Source organism: Crinia signifera, chromosome 4 (genome assembly GCF_055691185.1).
Source record: "Crinia signifera chromosome 4, ASM5569118v1, whole genome shotgun sequence".
Taxonomy (NCBI): domain Eukaryota; kingdom Metazoa; phylum Chordata; class Amphibia; order Anura; family Myobatrachidae; genus Crinia; species Crinia signifera.
Genome location: NC_139220.1, coordinates 45,473,355 through 45,493,238, shown reverse-complemented (window position 1 = coordinate 45,493,238; position 19,884 = coordinate 45,473,355). Strand labels below are relative to the sequence as shown.

Sequence of the window (19,884 nt, the reverse complement as noted above, 5' to 3'; positions counted from 1 at the left end):
GGAGGACCCGGAGGGAGGGAGGCACTTATTAGTACAGTGATTAGCAGAGTGTCTCCGTCAGTCTCTCTCCGGCTCACACACTGTGACTGACTGAGCGCAGGGAGGATCTGCGCGCCGCTCAGCTGCTGGATACACAGCAGCCAATAGACTGTGTGTGTAAAGTAGCCAATGGGCGGGAGCTGGCAGCAGTGAGCCTGAGCCATTTCTGGACGCGCAGGGGGACCGTCGGACCCAGCCACTATGCGGTGATGTAATGTGAATGGCAGAGTGGGCGGGCAGTCGTGGGTGACGCGCGGCGCTGCCGCCGACATATGATAATTCATGTCTGCGGCGCTCGTCACTCGCCGCTGCCCACCCGCTCTGCCATGCTGCTATTTAACAGAATGTCAGCCTGCCTGCCGCCCTTAATTGATGCCGCCCTGAGGCCGGTGCCTCACGGGCCTAGGCACAAATCCGGCCCTGACTGGGGGCATATGTGTGGCACTGTGGGGGCATATCTGGCACTGGGGGCATATGTGTGGCACTGTGGGGGCATCTCTGTCACTGGGGGGGCATATTAGTAATGGGCATCAGTTGTGCGGTGCAATGAGCATTATGGTGTGGGGCATAATGTGTAACGGGCATTATGGCATGGGTCATATGTATTGGGTGTGTGACGCGTAACAGGCATTACTGTGTAAATTTTGGCCGTGTGCCTTCGGCGTGCAATATTCCAGCCACTCCCCCTAGCCCCTAGTGTCGTATGACCACGCCCTGGCCACGTCCATTTTTCACAATACCACTAATTCGTTTTTTTCTACTTGCACCACTGGCTCCAGTAATGCACTGCACTTGTGCAGTCAGTGGGCCTTATTCTAGTTCACTCTTCCTTCTTAGATGGACAAAACCATGTGCACTGCAGGTGGGGCAGATGTTACTTGTGTAGAGAGAATTAGATTTGGGTGGGGTTTTACTTCAAAGTGAGATCTATATTGCAGTGTAAAAATAAAGCAGCCAGTATTTACCCTGCACAGAAACAAAATAACTCACCCAAATCTAATTCTCTCTTTACATCTGCCCCAGTGCACATGGTTTTGTCCATCTAAGAAGGATTTTGTCAGAAAGAGTGAACTAGAATAAGGCCCAGTGTGCCTTGGATCCTGATGCTCAGCACCATTAATCGTTGTCACATTGGCAGATAGGTGAAGCTGCAGCACTACCCCTCTCCCATGCACAAAACCTTTAGCTAAGAATTTTTTAATTTTTTAAATACATGCTGACAACAGGGGCCCTAGATAGAGGGGGCCAGGGGTACTGACCCCCTGAGCCCCCCCCCCCCCCCCCCCCAAATCCATCCCTGTGCCACATAGCAAAGCAAAAAGTTATTCAGCTTACTGCATTTATAAAAGTAGGAAAATGATAATAGACGTAATTAGTGATGCCTGATGGTAATATAAAACTTGTAAGCTTACAGTTAAAGCACAGAACCCTGGATATGCTGCAACGTATTAAAGCAACAACTCATTATTCAGCATATATGTGGTATACTAGACAGAAAACAGCGTAAGCGCCTTATTGTTCCATAGTACTAACATGGGGATTATTCAGATCTGATCGCAAAGCACATTTTTTAGCAATGTTGCACTGCAGATGGGGCAGATGCAACTTGTGCAGAGAGAGTTATGGTGTGTACACTACACACAGTAAGATTTAAGATTCAATTTTGACTATATAGTCAAAATCGAATCGGTATTGCATAGATATCGAATGGAAATCGAACATGGTTTTTAGCTTTCGATCTTGATTATCGGTATTGCATAGATATCGAATGGAAATCGAACATGGTTTTTAGCTTTCGATCTTGATTCAGTGCCGATGCGCGCTCCCATTCAGCTGAAATTGAAAATCCAAATAGACAGTGCAGCAATGACTATATAGTGCAGATTGAATGTAGATAGTATGAATTGAATTTAAATAGTAGAGAGTTAGCAAAAATTGCATAGCAATCAAATCTTATGCTGGGTACACACCAGCACGACAAGGGTCCGATCCCATCAATCTAGATGCAATTCTGACCGATTGGATGTAGATTGTGTGGTGATTGGGCCCATTTCTGTCCTGGTGTGGACCGATACCGATCTGATGTGCGGTCCCGCGGGTCGGTCGGTCGTTATTCAGATCCTACCTGCAGCAGGTAGGATCTGGAAACGACCATACTCCCGGGTGCGGGTCGCCATCGGATCGGACCCGCTCACGTTGCACATCATGAGCAGGTCGTGCCCCCCCGTGTCATCGTGAGTGGGTCGGAAGAAACACTGACGACCCGCTCACATCATGCATCGTGAGCGGGTCCCCCCTGGTGTGTACCCCACATTAGTCGAAAGGCAAAGGAATCTCATCGTGTGTACTCATTATTTCATTTGAGTGAGGTGTGTTCAAACTAAAATCTATATTGCAGTGTAAAAATAAAGCAGTCAATATTTACCCTGCACAGAAACAAATAACTCCCCCAAATCTAACTCTCTGCACATTTCATTAGCCCAACTTGAAGCGCAGCATAGTTTTATCTATTTGCTTAAAAATGTGCCCTGCAATCAGGTCTGAATAACCCCATAGAGTGTTACATTTACCTAATTTATCAAAGGAGCCCATACACGGTCCGTTGTGTAGGGCTCCGTTCTGTACTATGCTATGCGCGCTCCCGCGCATCACATAGTACGGTACAAAAAGTATGTGCTGCACATACTTTTTGTACTAGGTACACATCGGAACGGATCGCAGTGCATGCACACTGCATGCACTAGGGATGCGATCCGATCCGATGTGTACTTCAAAAGTACAGAACGGACCGAAAAAACGGACCGTGTATGGGGGCTTTAGCCTCATAATAACCTAATCTGCCACACAGTACACAAAAGTGTAATCTGCTCTATTCAATAGACAAACCATAGCTAACTACAAAATGTAATAATAATAATAATAATATTACAAATAATAACATATAAATATAGATATTAAACATACAGGGCAAAATGTAATAAGATAAGAGATTCAGAAAGTGAGAGATTTGGTAAGAAATCTCCAGTTTTTTAAAGCGGCAATCATCTACACTGCAAAACCAGTTTGATTTTGCAGTGTAAATGATTGCCGCTTTAAAAAAACCCTGGAGATTTCTTACCAAATCTCTCAATTTCTGAATCTCTCATCCTATTACATTTCACCCACAATCTCCAAATAAAGTATAGTGCAATATAACATTAAGTAACAGTTCTAAAAACTTCATGGTGTAAATTTAATAAAGCTTCTAAAAATGAAAAGACGTGTTGTTGTCTATAGCAACCAAACAGATTATGTTTATCATTTTCCAGGATGCAATAGAGAAATGATAGATAGAATCTGATTGGCTGCTGTAAATAATCATATATAGGAGCTTTAGTAAATGTATCCCTATTTGGCTGTAGTAAAAAAACAAAACAGGTTCTTGGATTTTTTTTCTGTAAAAAATTAAATAAAAAAATTCCAGGGGTTAAATAAGCATCAGTAATGGGATACCAGCACCTACTGTGCAGGTTCCCGTCACATCCCATGGTGCATATTAAGGTGCACTTACTTGCTCAGTCTCTTGCTGTATGCTCCTTATGCTTACTCTGAAGCCTATGGATGGCGTCTTTAACAAGGTCAGAGCAGGGATGTGAGTCCGCCCCTGTATAAATCATCGTTTTTTTCTGAGCTGTCACACAAGCTGTTAGCTTATCACAAATAGAGCAGGGAATGCCATACCTAATTATATACTGTATCTCCTGTGCAGAGGCTACTTGTCCACAGCTCACTGCTCCTGCTTTTCAATAAACAGCTGAAACTAATGCGATAATCACCTCTGAACGAGACTGTCCACTTGTAACTTCAATGATTCCGGAATATTAACCTACAATGCCGGGAAAAGGACAAGGTCTAGAATGATCTCATCCTGAGCTTTATTATAGACGCAATAAGGGCTTGATGGTTTATGTGCAAATTCGATGTTTGCTGTGCCTTGCGATATTGTGGGACTAAGTAAAAACTGGACCCGGACAAGACCCCAGAACACCGGACCGGACATCAAACTCTGCATTCCGGAGCTTGTAGTGTTTGGTCCGGGGGTGTAAAGTCCGGGGGGATGCCTGTGATACCTTTCACCAGGGACATGGGGAAGGGGAGATTGCAGCCTCCCCATGTGGTCCGGACTGTTCTGTGTTTTGCTACATGCCGGGACCATACAGGGAGGCTTATTTTCTCCCTCCTCCTCTCCCTGGTGACAGCGTTCACTGGCAGTTCCCCCGGACTGGAACCTCCCGGACCAAGCTCCAGGGTCTTGTCCGCGTCTGGTTTTTACCCATACCCCGATACTGCTTGCAGCCCTATCAGCCACAGCATGATTGATGTGCTGCACCATTTGGGAAGGTGGGTGGGGGCAGCAACAGTCACTGTTATTCAAAACGGTAGATGCACTGGGTCCAGGGTCTGCACTGTTGGACACAGACTTACTGGACATGGGTGTCTGGATCTGATGACCAGCTTCAGTGAGCTTCAATTTATGATCATTTGCCGCAATGGTGATCCATGGAGGTGTACTCATATGCAGAATTTGGATCTCACAGATACATGCAGGAGGCACCTATCCCCTTCAGACATATCTTCCAGCATCTACGTTTTAATTAACAGAAGCTACCTTGCAGCTGTGCGGCTGCCTGGAGCCCGAGGTATAGCACCGGTGATCCCAAAAATCACTATGCACAAGTATGGCACTAGCACTGCACACTTCCCTTTAGGTTAGCACTGCACGTCCTTGCCCTGGGCCTTTTGGCTGGGGCAGGACAATTTTTCATATACCCACCCCGGCCTTCTGGCTGGGGCCTCTATACTTATTTATTTTCCCTCTCACATTTGTCACTTTTTCCCTGTTTTCTGTTTTTTTTTTCCCATTAGTTTCCTGGGCTGTAGGTACGACCCTTATGGGCTACCCGCTCCCCACGTCCTCCTTCTGGGGAGAGCTGCAGTCCCTGAGGGCAACCCAGAGCTGTAAGGCGGAGGGAAGCCTACTGAGGGTTTCTCCAGGCTTCAGGAAGGAGGAACCACCCACCCTAACCCTTCCGGGGGTTAGGGGAAGAGGGTCTCTCCGGGCTTTGGTGAAGAGGACCCACCAATCCCTATTTTCCCCTCTTGGCCATTTGGCTGAGAGGGGTTAGGGGAGTAACAGGCCTCTTCTCCTTACACATGTATGCCCCCTATGCATGATTTAGGTCACTGCACTGGGTGTTTGGAGCACCACCTCGTCCTCTAAGTAGAAAACAAAATAAATTCCATACAAACATAAATAAGGCCCTATGTACCTGCCCTTATTATTGTGTCACTTAAGCCACTACCTTATTACACAGCACTGTATAGACAATGCATGTCATTCACATCAGTCTCTGTCCCAATGGCCCTTACCGTCTAGGGGCCAGATGCACTAAGCTTCAAAAGTGATAAAATGGAGAGTGATAAACAGCCAGCCAATCAGCTCTTGTCTGACATTTTCCAAACACAGCCTGTGACATGGAAGTTAGGAGCTGATTGGCTGGTTGTTTATCACTCTCCATGTTATCACTTTTGACATTTAGTGCATCTGCCCCTATATTCCTTAACATATAACAACCAAACCCACCATTGTTTCTATGTTAGTCAGCAGCGAAGTAATCTACCAGTAGTTTACATGTTTTTTCCAGTTCATATCTCCCAAAATTTACATGCACAAAACTAGGCCAATCATTAATATGAAGAGGGGTAGTGGCCACAGTGTACTGCAGAGACCATGTTAAATTGGGTATTTTGAAGCCCCATCCACAGATTCTGTTTTGCCATTTAATCTGTGGGCAAAATATTCACATTGATGCAGCAGAAGACAACACTGTTTTGGGTTGTTTGGGAACAAGTAGAGAGAGCTGTACAGCACAATGTAACAGTCACTGATTATATCAGCATAGACTGGTGAATGTAGTTGAGACATGGGACTTCGGAGAGTGTCCAATACAGATAAAACATAAAGAGCCTCTAAGGATATATCACAATTAATTAAACTATTCAGAGGAGACTCTGTATGGTGCCAACAAGTGACAGGAGAGGAGTGGAGAAAACAAACAGGCTCTGGATTTGGTATTGCTTGGAACACGTCCTCACAGAGTAGGCTATAGCAACTGGAGCGACAATCGGGATCCTGACAGTCAGTCAGTAAGGTTCTTTTACCTGCTTAATGACATTTCAGAGCCTAGTTTCACCGGTATCTTTGTGCATTCTGAGCTGTCACAAAGAGGTCCCCAGATTTGAAAGCTTACAACCTAAAAAGTACCAATACCCTTCATCATAAAATGAGCCTCTGATCTGATGGAACGCACATGCCTCCGGGTCAAAGGGTAGCTATTTATTGTTGCCAAAATCTGTGATAGTAAAGGGCAGTGCCAGATTAAAGGGGGGCTCAGGGTGGTCAGTACCCGTGGGCCTCCCTCTATCTATGGCCCCCTGTGGCTGGCATGTATTTTTTTTATTATTATTATTATTATTATTATTTTAGCTAAAGGTTTTGTGCATGGGAGTAGGGTAGTGCTGCAGCTTCACCTTTCTGCCGATGTGACAATAATTAATGGTGCTGAGCATCGAGAGCTGAGGCATACTAAGTCCCATAAGACTTTGCACAACAGTTTATAGGCTGAGAGGCTTGTGCTGAGCACTGATTGTTGGAGTTTATCACATGCTTTTCAGGCCCGGGGTGGACAGCAGCAGCAGCCGCCTTGTTTTGGGAGGGTTTTTAATCAGAGGCACTGCCCCCCCCCCCCCCCCCCCCCCCACACACACACCTCCTGAGCTCTGGTGCTTGCTGGCTGTGTCTCTCTGACAGGGTGGTAACATCTTCTCACCAGGCTCCATGAAGCAGCAGTGCAGACTCAGCAACAGCCCAACCCTGTGAGGAGGAGTTCAGCATGAAGTAGATTCCTACTATTGGAAGCAGCTACTGCTCATCATACACAGAGCCACAGAGCTGGAAACTCCTCCCCTTCTTGGGCTGTCAGTACATGGAGCGATGACAGCAATAGCTTTCCAGCAGGAAGCCATTCTGTGCAAATCTCCAGAGCTACAGTGCTTCTATGGGCTGCTGTCTGTGCAGCCCAGCAGAAGAAAATCCTCTGCAGTGAGCATGCCCAGACTTCAGTGAGTCAGTGTGATGCAGCTGAAGGAAGGTATGCATTGCACCAGAGAGCTGCATGGAAGTTTATTTTATTTTAATAATATTTGTGTGTAGATCTTTATTAAGAGTATCATTTTGTGTACTTTAATTATTATTAAAGCTATTAAAAGTGTGTATTTTGCTCTGTACCTGTGTTTATGTGCATATGAGTACATCATTTATTTACAGTAATTGCATACAAACACATGTACAGTGCAAATCAAACTAATACCCTGCAAATAATTAATGACTGTTTGCAACAAGCAGTACCCAGGAAATTGCAGCCCCCTTAAGTCTAAAGGCAGGAGCCGCCACTCAGGGCAGGCGACAGGGGGGGGTCAAAGGGGACACTCGTACCGGGCCCCAACCAGTTGAGGGGCCCCAAAGCTTTGAGGAACTCAGGATCTGTAAGCATGACTGCCTAATCACCTGTCTGGCTACCCGTACTAATGAGTTTAATGACACAACACACCAAACCACACAACGCACAATGCTGTGCCCTCCTATCTGCCCTTCCCTATTATATTGCATTGTGAATATTAATTATCTGTTTATTTCTATTAAAAAAAAATTCATTCAATATGCAATGTAATAACAATCCGCGTTCGGTGTTGGGGGCCTCAGAGATATCAGTGTTCCGGGCCCTAAGATTTCTGTTGCCGGCCCTGTTACCAGCTGCCCCTGCAGATGTGTTCTCATAAGCCTTTCCTAAAATCTAGCCTTATGGTTTGATTTGACACATCATGAACTAGGCCATTGATGGTCTAGCTGCAATGTCTGGTGGGAAAGGGCGTTATTGTCAAGCTTGTTGGAGGAGCCAAGCTTGTTGGAGGAGCCATGATGCACTAGGTGTTTACCCAAAATGCCCTGCTTTTCATATGCAAATTAGCTGACCCATAATGCACTCTGATTTTAAAGGCTGTCAGGTTTTATTGTTATTTTCCATAGTGTAATTAATAGAAATGGTGACCAGTATACAGTACTATAAGTATTCTACAAGGAGGAAAGAAAGGAAAGAAAAAGTACCAGATATAATTAAGACCAAAAAACACATAAAGGATTACTCTCCATGACCCTAAAAGCAATTGAAAACAAGGCCTTGAAAGCCGGCGCCATTGTTTTTCACCTGGGTGTACAAAACACCCAGGGGAGGTGAGTCAGCATACTGACTGTGCCCCTTATAAACAACAGTAAAAGATAGAACTATTTTCCAGAAGGGTTGGTGTAATGTACCAGATGCTTACTGCAGCACCCAGCAGCTGTTACATCTGGCACATGCCACTTTTTCTTAGGGGTGTGTGACAGTTAAAACTGCCATTGGCTGCTGCTGGAAGCGTCTCATACTTTATGCGCTTTTGGATGAAATCACTGTTTTCATCAAATTCCTGAGAGCTGCTCCTTTACTTTACCCACCGACTGGGGAGGTGAGTGTGTTCTTAAGGAATATTTTATGGACACTGCAGTGACTGCACCATTGTTTAGTTACTATATTGGAGTGCCTGCATGTCTGCAAATCCGATTTATATATATAGCTACATATTTCACACATACAAAAACGTGATTGAAATAACAGTATCGGATATATAACAGTATGGCAAGTGGATTTACAGCTCCAGGCCCTCCATTTATTATGGGCCCATAGAATTTCAGTGGATTAAGGTATAGGGAACAGGCCAGTAAGCCGCCAACCAGCCTGCCCCCTGTCCTATGGGCTGAAGCTGGTTGGTTGACCAGAGGGTCTATCACTCTGTCAGCCACCAGCAGCAGCAAAAGAGAAAAAACACAAAGACATTTTTTTTTTTGAGGAAACATTGGTGGAGACCTTGCGATGGTTAAGGGTTAAATAGTGACCATCGGAACCATTTTACCGATGGTTCTGATCTAATGATCCCCATCCCAAGTTTGCTAAATAGAATGTCATGTGTCATGAATGACCAACCCTCCTGCTTTAATCCTAGGCTGGTATTGGAAAAATACATGTGTGATGTGATCCCGATATTTCACTAACCAGCTAACACTGGTCGATATTGTTTCCATGTAAGCATGACTGCCTAATCACCTGTCTGGCTACCCGTACTAATGATTTTAATGACCACACAACGCACAATGCTGTGCCATCCCATCTGCCCTTCCCTATTATATTGCATTGTGAATAGTAATTATCTGTTTATTTCTATTAATTAAAAAAATACATTCAATATGCAATGTAATAAAAAATCTGCGTTCGGTGCTGGGGGGGGGCCTCAGAGATATCAGTGTTCCGGGCCCCAAGATTTCTGTTGCCGGCCCTGCCGCCACTGTATATATCTATCTACTGTATATATATAGATAGATAGATACATCTGTACTATATAGTCTTGCCTGCACAGTCTATTGTTTAATTCGATTTCGATGCCGCGGGGCCGTGCTTTGGGATCGAATGTGCTAATTTTCCATAAGATTTCGATTCGATTTTGCTTAAATAATAGAAAAATAGATGAAATCTAACTGTGTACGCCCTATAAAGTGACTGAGCCGCATTCCATATTCCAATGATTTCTCTCATTTATATTTTTCTGATGATTCATCCCATTACATAAGTGCATGGAAGTACGTAAGACATAGCTTTATCAGCTCAGCAGGGACTCCTATACTCACTCCCCTTTATGTTTGACCTAGAATAAATCATAGGTTGGAAAGGCGGGTCAATACAGTTGCGTAGTAGACAAGCTGGATGAGGCACCAATAACTGCATGTACGTGTTACTTTGACGTACTGTAACTCCTGTACCATTTCAGAAAATACTGTAAAACATCTCTTTTTTGTTAGCCTGGTAATAAGAACTAAAACTTCTTCGACCACCTACAGACTTTGCCCTTTAAAGAGGATCCAATGTAATGAGTCACCGCTTGCTGTAACTCATCGCTTACACTAACTAGGAATTGTATACACTCACACTTAAGCCCCACATTGAAAAGTTCCAGATAAGAAGCATTGATGTAGAGTATCCTGACATTCTATACCAGCAGTTCTTAGAAAGCAATTACCTCCCAACTCCATTGCAGACTGCTGCATCTTCTTTACACCATTGCACAATCCAACTATCTTCCTTTCCCTTGTCTGTAAGTTCTTATTATGAGCAGGACCCTTCACCCTCTTGTTCCTCCCTGGCACACTCCATTGCTCTGCTCCCCTATCTTCTTCCCTTAATTGATTGGGGGAGATATATAAAGCCCTGTGGCCATATTTTACTTAAATAATCTGAAAAGCGTGGACACTTTTTTATTTCTCCAAAGGGATTAGCAGGACGGAGCTTTCTTGCAAGCGCTTTCCATACATAAGATGTTTGATATATTCAAGTGATATTTCATACATTTTAAAATATCACATTACAACTGCATTTGAAATGTGGATTGTAGTAAATTGGGGCCTTGGAGAAATGAAGTGATAAAGGAGTTGTAAGAAGGGGTAGTTTAAGTTAAATGTTCTATAACCAGCGCTCTTTCATGCTTGCAATAAACCTTGGTATGTATGAAAGCAGATAATTTGGGTGATAGATATTGGCTCGCTACTTACCGAGTGCTGAGATGCCGCCCACCGCCTGGCCGATTCCCCTCCTGCCGCCAAATCTCCTTGGTACCATGCGAGGGATTGTGTTCGCCAACACATTTCCTTGCATGCGGACGCTAGCAGGAGACCATCAAATGAGTTCCCCTGTCTTTGGAAATAAAAGTCTGTCCTCCGAGAAGGGGGTGGACGCTGACGTCCTCTGACCCCCCATCGGGCCAGACCAGGGGGACACCATGCATTTTATGGGTGACCCGATGCCTTCCCCCGCCCGCCCCCTCTGGAGCTGGCGTAACTCGCCGAAGCCGTTCACACCTGAGGTCTGCAAATGCGCCAATACACGCATGTGCATGCACAGCCCCCCCCTACCATCAGAACAGGACCGAATTCGCCCCATTCCAAATTGTATTAAATCAGGCCCAATGATCTCTACGGTATCTGCAAATATGTAACTATATTGTATGGCAATGAAAAATCATCAGATGTTATAAAAATAAAATGATAAGCCTAACCTTGTAGCTGATGGTTCTTGGGGGCCCATTTATCATTCAATATTTGCAGCTCAGTCACTGTTTTCGGGGGTTAGCCACAAATATTAAGTATCACTGTCCCTGTTGCGATCCCTCCTGTACCGCCGCCGGCCGCCTCCCCCGATGTTTCAGCACTGGGCAGCAGCGCATCGCATCCCCAGCTACCACCATTCTGAGTTATGGGCTACACACCACACTGTTGCTGGGGCAGTGCGGTCAGCGGGGTCGGTGGGGTGTCAGCACTAACCGCGCATGCACAGACCCCCCCAGTGCCTGGCTCAGCAAATCACAGGGACGGGCTCCTTTTGGAGCCCTGTCCCTGCATGTCAGGGATGCTACAGTAATATTCTGCCCAGATCGCATTGTAAATGTGATCCATGATAAATGGGCCCCTAGGTCACATATTGGCAGCTGCTGGGGGTCCAGCTGCACATAGGAGAATTGTGGGATCTCGTGTATGTGTATGTGTATGTGCAGAGATTAGACACAGGGGTGCCGGACAGTTTTCAGGGTACTTGTTTCATAGAACGGCCACAATCACGGGCATCGTGTACCTTAAAGTTAAGGTCCATTTTGCCGTGAAAGGCAAAATCGGAGGCATCTTGTCGGTCGCGGCCATTAACATGGCCACCGACGCGATGCCCGCGATTTTTCCATAGGCTTCAATGTTAAAATATTTTTTAACATTGAAATCGGGAGCATCGCGTCGGTCTTGTGCCATTATAATGGCACAAGATGAGATGGACTTGATTAAGTTCATCTCACATAGGAAACAATGTGAAATGGGCCAATATGACCCATTTCACATTGTATATGGCCCCGTCGTCACCCCACGATTGACGACAACCCGAAGCGTGGCGAGCGCAGCCAGCCCGCGAGGGGCGGCGGTGCGCGTCCTCCGACCTTTTCATACCCCTACTATCCACGTCGGCGTGGAGTTGAGAATATAAAGGGGGAGATTCTCTAAACAAGGAATGCGGTAAAAACCCCGTTATCGGGGTTTTTACCACATTTTGGGATGCTGTAAACATCCCCCGCCGGGTTAACGCGGCGGGGGGCATCGCCAGAAAAATCTGGCGATGCCCCATAGAAGCCAATGGACTTCTATCGCATCCCTCCGCCGCCCCGCGCCGACCCCCCGCCGCCCCGCATCGCCCCCTCCCCCCTCACCTGTGTCCGGGCAGCACAGCGCAGTGCTGCCCGGACCTGTGACCTCCTCCCTGCACTGATCCTCTTCCGGGTGCAGGGAGGAGGAGAGCCCGGCGCAGCAGCAGCAGTGCCGGGTGTGTGAGGGAGGGGGGAGCCGCCGGGACCTGCTGGGACCCGGCTACTCCCACCGCAAAGGACAGCTCTTAACGCAAGAGCTGTCCTTTGCCTTAATTATCGCATATGTTACAACATATGCGATAATTAAGTATGCGATGGGCGGCGAAGGGGGGCGGAGATTCTTAGAGAATCTCCCCCAGTGTGTGGCGAGCGCAGCGAGCCACCGAGCCCGAAGCGTGGCGAGCGGACGCGTATACCTGTGAAGTTATACTCGTCCCCTCGCGGCGCTCGCTGCCCTCGCCACGCTTCGGGCTTGGTGGCTCGCTGCGCTCGCCACACTTTATGTTCTCAACTCCACGCCGACGTGGATAGTAGGGGTATGAAAAGTCGGAGGACGCTCAGCGCCGCCCCTCGCGGGCTCGCTGCGCTCGCCATGCTTCGGGTTGGCGTCAATCGTGGGGTGGCGGCGTTGAGGGGGTAAAATTGGGGGTCTGGGGAATATTTTACATTGAATCCAATGTAAAATAGGGTCCCAGGGACCCTATTCACATTTGATTCAATGTAAAAATCGGGTCGATCGCGTCGGTCGCATCGCATGCGATTTGGTCACATGCGATGCGACCGCTGCGATTTTTCCGCCACGACCACCCTGATGCAAATCGGTGTGGCTGTGCTAGGAAACACGTACCGTTTCCAGACAGTCGGGATCCCGACAGTCATTACCCCGACGTCGGGATTCCGACAGTCAAAACTCAGACAGTTGGGGTCCCGACGGCTACCGGCTATTCTCCCTCGTGGGGGTCGGAGAATAGAATAGCTGGCGAGCGTAACGAGCCACTGTTCCCGCAGTGTGGCGAGCGCAGCCAGCCCGCAAGGGGCTTTGTTGTGCTTGCCCCGTTGTCTGAGTCTGGCCAGTCGGGATCCCGACTGTCGGGACCATATACCACACCCAGACACAGCACGTCAGCACTAGACCGGTGTGCTGTGGCTCTAGCTGGGTACACCACAGCCTGGAAAACTCTCTCTTCGACTCTGGTGGCCAAGGTGTTAATATGTCTTGGTGTTGTCACTTCCTGTTTTGCCTTGATAAGAGCTACTGTATAGCAGAATGTTAAATACTGCTATAGTGCATCCCACTGAAAGACTTTCGTTTAGGGGTATATCTGACTTGCCCGGCAATACATTTTTTCAGTACCTTCCTCATAGTGCTCAGGTCTACAAGGCATGAGGCTGGCACAACAAAGAGCGGATAGCACCTCTCCAGTCTGGCATCATACTTAATTGCACACAGCAGCCCTGATACAGTGACCTGTCTGGCAGTGCACCTCTTCTGTTTCTTCAAAGCCAGCCTGGGGCACTTGCCCCACCCTTGTTACGCCTATGTTCATAGCACCTCATATTTTCCATAGAGCTGTATATGCTCGGAAGTAGTACACCTGTCAATATTCATAATGTTGACATGCACCTTATACCATCCTGTGGAATGTCGGCATTTATGAGTCTTCACAGTTGACATGTCAACATAACATTTTTGAGCTGATTTAGCCCTAAACCTAACCACAGCATTACAGTTCTAACACTAATATGGACAGTCAACATTCTGAATACTGACATAATGACTGCATACCATATGCTCACTAATAGTCAGTTTACCGCAGTTTTTGTGTAATAGCTGGTACATGCAAAAGATATACTGAAATCTAGTACATGGGTCAACAGAATAAATACTAGATAGCAAACAGTAAATGAACATAAAAGGCAGAAATGTTATATATAAGCCAAATTAGTAGCATGTAGCAAACAGAATAATAGGGGTTCCAAACCATGGTCGGGGTAGGCGGCAGACAAAATACATAATAATACATAAACGGCCTGATGTTGGTGCCAACTAGAGATGAGCGGGTCCGGATCTCCGGGATCCCGAGTAAATTCCGGACCGAAAACAAGGCAAAACGTCATCTCGCGCTGTCAGATTCTCGCGGGATCTGGATTCTATATAAGACGCACGCGCGCCCCGCCATCTTTACTTCAGCATAGGAGAGGGAAGAGGGTGGTTGTGCTCTGTGCTGTGCTATAATAATAATATATTATTTTGCTGCTGCTCACTCGATTAGGGTTTGCAGGGGCTGCTGTACACAAGTCCAGTGTACAGGGGCTGCAGTGGCCAGTGTACAAGGGGCTGTACAGGGGCTGTGTTCAGTGTGACAGGGCTTGTGTCCAGTGTGACAGGGCCTGTGTACAGTGTGACAGGGTCTGTGTCCAGTGTACAGGGTTTGTGCAGGGTTGCCGACCCTCCCGGAATTTGCGGGAGTCTCCCGAAAATCGGGTCCTTCCTCCCGGCCCCCGGAAGGGTGGGCAACCCTCCCGGAATCAGGGGGACCCCCACTGAGCCCCCCGATCGCGGTATTTATATGCCGCAATCTGCGGGTCTCAGGGGAGGGGGCGGAGCTAAAACGGCACAATCGTGACGTTTTAGCCCCGCCCCCTCGACGAATAACAGTTAGTTCGGCTCTTTGTTGTAATGGGGGCGGGGCTTAATGATGTCACAGTTAAGCCCCGCCCCCAAAACGCGTAATGCAAGATTCCTCTCCGGGCTTCTCCCGGAGAAGATTTTTTGAAAGTCGGCTCACCCTGGGTTTGTGTCCAGTGTACAGGGGCTGTGTCCAGTGTACAGGGGCTGTGTACAGGGGCTGTGTCCAGTGTACAGGGGTTGTGTCCAGTGTACAGGAGCTGTGTACAGGAGCTGTGTCCAGTGTACAGGGGCTGTGTCCAGTGTACAGGGGCTGTGTACAGGGGTTGTGTCCAGTGTACAGGGGCTGTGTCCAGTGTACAGGGGCTGTGTACAGGGGTTGTGTCCAGTGTCCAGGGGCTGTGTACTGGGGCAGTGTCCAGTGTGATGGCTGTGTCCAGTGTACAGGAGCTGTGTCCAGAGGCTGTGTCCATTGTCCAGGGGCTGTATCCAGTGTACAGGGGCTGTGTCCATTGTCCAGGGGCTGTGTCCAGTGTCCAAGGGGCTGTGTCCAGTGTGACAGGCTGTGTCCAGTGTAAAGTAAGAAAAATAAATAAAAGTAATAAATAAAATAAAAACACATTTTTGGAGGATGATGGAGGAGGAAATAGTGGGAGATCAGCAACCTGATAGAAGTGCTGAAGCTGCTACCACCAATCACGACAAGGCCAATACCTTTTTGTATTTTTTGCTCTTTGGAGCATTTCTCTTTTTTTGGGGTAATTTATTAAACTGCCACCCTGTCTGCCCCTGCAGTGCCGCTCTGTTTCCAAGATGTGCCAGGTTGGAAGTGTAAGGTCCACATGTATGTGATGCCCACTGCTGTCGCTTAGCTTAGTCATCCAGCTACCTCGGTATACCCTTTTGGCCCAACTACAGTAAATGAAAACAATTTTGCAAGCTGTGAAGTGATCAAAATTGACTAGTAGAAATTAGTGAAAACTAATGTTATTGGGGTCAATAATACTTTAGGGACAAAAACAGGCCCAAATTCTGTTATTTTAGCCATTTTTAGCATTTTTTTTATAAAAATCCAGATCCAAAACCAAAACCAAAACCCACAAGGGTGGTTTTGCCAAAACCAATCCATATCCAAAACACGAAGGGAGATCCAGATCCAAAACCAAAACCCGAAAAAGTTTCCGCCGCACATCTCTGGGCCAGATGTACTAACCCTTGAAAAGTTATAAAAAGGAGAGTGATAAACCACCAGCCTATCAGCTCCTCTCTGTAATTTTGGAAACACAGCCTGTAACATGGCAGTTAGGGGATGATTGGCTGGTGGTTTATCACTCTTCATTTTAGCACATTTCAAGCTAAGTACATCTCTCCACCCCTCTATAAAATGTTCAAGAGATTCTCAAGACCCACTTCTTCACCAAACCTAGCCAAGTCATAACCAAATCCACTGTACCATGCTCACTTCTATCTCTCTTTCTAACCCACTGTTACACCCTCGGTTCTATCCCATATGTGTCCAGTGGTGTTGGTAGGTGCCACGGTGCCCGATTTGTAGTAGGCGGGGCTCTTGCGCTGGGAAAAGGGGTGTGGACTATCATTATACCACACACCATAATGCCCATTGCACATTTTAGTGAACTTTGGCACTCATCACACATAAAGCCACATGCCGTAATGCCAATTACACATAAGGCCACACATGATGCAAATTACTTTCGATATAACATACTGTAATGCCCATTACATCTCTTATATATTTAGCCAGATCTGTCACTCATCCCCTGTGTAGGTAACGTTCCCGCCCAGCAGGATACACAAACCCCCCCCCCCCAGGCAAAAGTGTTCTATGTGTATAACGTTCTACACATTCCACCCCCTTGACATCACCTCCCCCCGCACAGCCAGGGCTACAGAACACACCCACCATCCACCATTACTCCACAGCCACCATCCACCATTACTCCCGCACCCCCCCCCCAACTGCCAGCAACCCCCCCTCCCGGACACCCACGGCACCCCCCCGCGACCCCCCTCCCCCCATTGACGGGACCCCCGTGCCCCCCCTCCCGCGATTCACACGGCCCCCCCGCGCGATTCGCGGGACCCCAAGCGACCCCCCCCTCCTCCATTTGCGGGACCCCCGCAACCCCCCTCCCGCGATTCGCGGGACCCCCGCGACCCCCCCTCCCGCGATTCGCGGCACCCCCGCAACCCCCCTCCCCCATTTGCGGGGCCCCCCGCGACCCCCCTCCCCCCATTCGCGGGACCCCCACGCCCCCCCCTCCCGCAATTCGCAGGACCCCCGCGACACCCCACCTCCCGTGATTCGCAGGACCCCCCGCGACACCCCCCTTCCCGCGATTCGCGGGCCCCCCGCGACACCCCCCTCCGCGATTCGTGGGACCCCCGCGACACCCACTCCCGCGATTCGAGGTACCCCCGCGACCCCCCCTCCAATGATTCACGGCGCCCCCTCCCGTGATTTGCGGACCCAAGCCCCCTCCCGCTATTCACGGCACCCCCGCGGACCCCCTCCTGCGATTTGCGGACCCCACGCGACCCCCCCTCCCGTGATTTGCGGACCCAAGCCCTCTCCCACGACTCACGTCACCCCCCACGGACCCCCTCCCATGATTTGCGGCCCCACGCGTCCCCCCCTCCCACGATTCGTGGCACCCCCGCGATTCATGACACCACCGCACCCCCCCCCCGCGATTTACCATGCCCCCTCCCATGCTTCGCTGCGCCCCCCTCCCGCGATTTGCAAACCCCGCCCCCTCCCGCGATTCACGGCACCCCCCCTCCTGCGATTTGCGCCCCCCCCGCGATTATAGCCCCCCCGCACCCCCCTCCCGCAATTCGCGCCCCCCCCCCGGAATTTGCCCCCCGTGACACCCCTCCCCGCAATTCACACACCCCTCCCACGATTCACGGCACCCCCTGCACCCGCCCTCCCACGATTCGCGGCCCCCACAACCTCCCACTCCCGCAATTCATGACCACCGCGCCCCCCTCCCGCGATTCGCGGGACCCCCGCGACCCCCCCTCCAGCGATTCACGGCGCCCCCCCTCCCATGATATGCGGACCCAAGCCCCCTCCCGCGATTCACGGCACCCCCTCCCACGATTTGCGGCCACACGCGACCTCCCCTCCCGCGATTCGTGGCACCCCTGTGATTCACGGCAGAGCCGCGCCCCCTGCCAGAAGTGTCCCCACGGTCCTCTGCACCAGCACCACAACTTTTATCAATGTCTTGCCCACATACCACTATTATACAGCCTCCTGCTCTCATACACCCCCTTACTCCCTCCCAGTGCGAGGAGACGCTCGCCCACTGCCGGGAGCTGCATACTGTCCCCCACCCTCCTCCAGTTCTAGGGATGCCATCGACCATCAATGATTTCAAATCATCGATGGTTTTTGGCCGATGTTGAATACTTTTGCCATCAATGTGGGAGGACTAGATGGTTTCCCTACATCAATGGCAAAGGAGAACCAATCAAGTTTCAAATTTTTTTAAGGTGCCGGGACACGGAGCATAGCTCCGCCCCCCCACACCCGGAAGTCCCGCCACCGAGTTCTGATTGACCCACGGCCTATTCATTCAGATATATTGGATGACCATGGATAGCTACAACAATCGATGGTTATCCAAGTAATATGTTACTACTATCGATGGCATGGTGCAAAATCACCATCAATGCCAACCATCGATGGCGTCTGCACCAATGCCCTCACTGCCCTGCCTCCTGTTCTCCTGCCCCGTAACTTCCGCCAGTGGGAAGCCGCTCACCTTGTGTTGCCCACATTCCCCTATCATGCTTTTCCACCCAGCCTCCTGCTCTCATGCTCCCTAACTCCCACCCAGTAGGAGTAGACACTGACTCAGGGCCACCATCCTGTACTCCTGTGTTGCACGCTGGACCCTCACCCACTGGCAGAAGCTACACAGTGTCCCCCACCCTCCTCTTTAGTCCCCCTTTTGCCCACACACCCCTATCACTACCCAGCCTCCTGTTTTCCTGTGTCGTGACCTCCACCAGTGGGGAACCGCTGGCTCAAAAACACCCTACTATACTATTGCACACACACACACCTAAACAACATGCACACCCCCCCCACACACCCACAAATGTCACTGTACCCTCCACACTATCAATGTACATCTTACTCTGCAACCGCTTTTTAATTAAACAAAACAATACACACCCCCTTCCAAATCATATGCTCTCTATTTAACACATTTCACCTATAACTCAAGTTGCAATACAGGGCATCTTTCATACAATTCTAACCATATTTCTCACAATACAAAAGTTCACAAATTAAGGGGGCGCAGCCCCTTACGACGGTGTGAAGAGCGCCCGTAGGGCGCGATGAATCACCTAGTACTATATAAGAAACCGTAATGCCCATTACACATTTGACACATAAGTGCCACTTACCTACATGATCATTGCTGGGAAGTTCATGCTCTATGCCAGGGGTTTTATGCTCGATGCCAAGGGACTTCATGCTCGTTGCCAAGGGGGACTGAAAGTGCTTGTTGCAAAGAGGGACTGAAATTGCTCGTTGCCAAGAAGAACCGAAATTGCTCGTTGCCAAGGGGGACTGACATTGTTCGTTGCCAAGAAGAACCAAAACTGCTTATTGCCAAGGGGGACTGACATTGCTCATTGCCAAGTGGGACTGACATTGCTTGTTGCCAAGGGGGACTGACATTGCTTGTTGCCAAGGGGGACTGACATTGCTCATTGCCAAGGGGACTGAAATTGCTTGTTGCCAAGAGGAACCGAAATTGCTTGTTGCCAAGGGGGACTGACATTGCTCGTTGCCAATGGGGACTGACATTGCT

The 19,884-nt window shown here is 48.8% G+C and overlaps 1 protein-coding gene across 3 annotated transcripts in view; it reads right to left on the bottom strand.

The window, feature by feature from the left end:
* The window catches only part of LOC146074015 (matrix metalloproteinase-21-like), a 58,654-nt gene that overhangs the window by 22,182 nt on the left and 16,588 nt on the right, over positions 1-19,884 (bottom strand). The window contains exon 1 of one of the 3 annotated variants that reach the window (XM_083181693.1): positions 3,760-3,861. The exons of 1 other annotated variant lie outside the window; for it this stretch is intronic. The gene's annotated coding sequence lies outside the window, so the exon portion shown is untranslated. Of the gene's footprint in view, positions 1-3,589; positions 3,726-3,759; positions 3,862-19,884 lie in introns of those variants that run through there. One more of the 3 variants, XM_083181692.1, reaches the window with a different exon arrangement.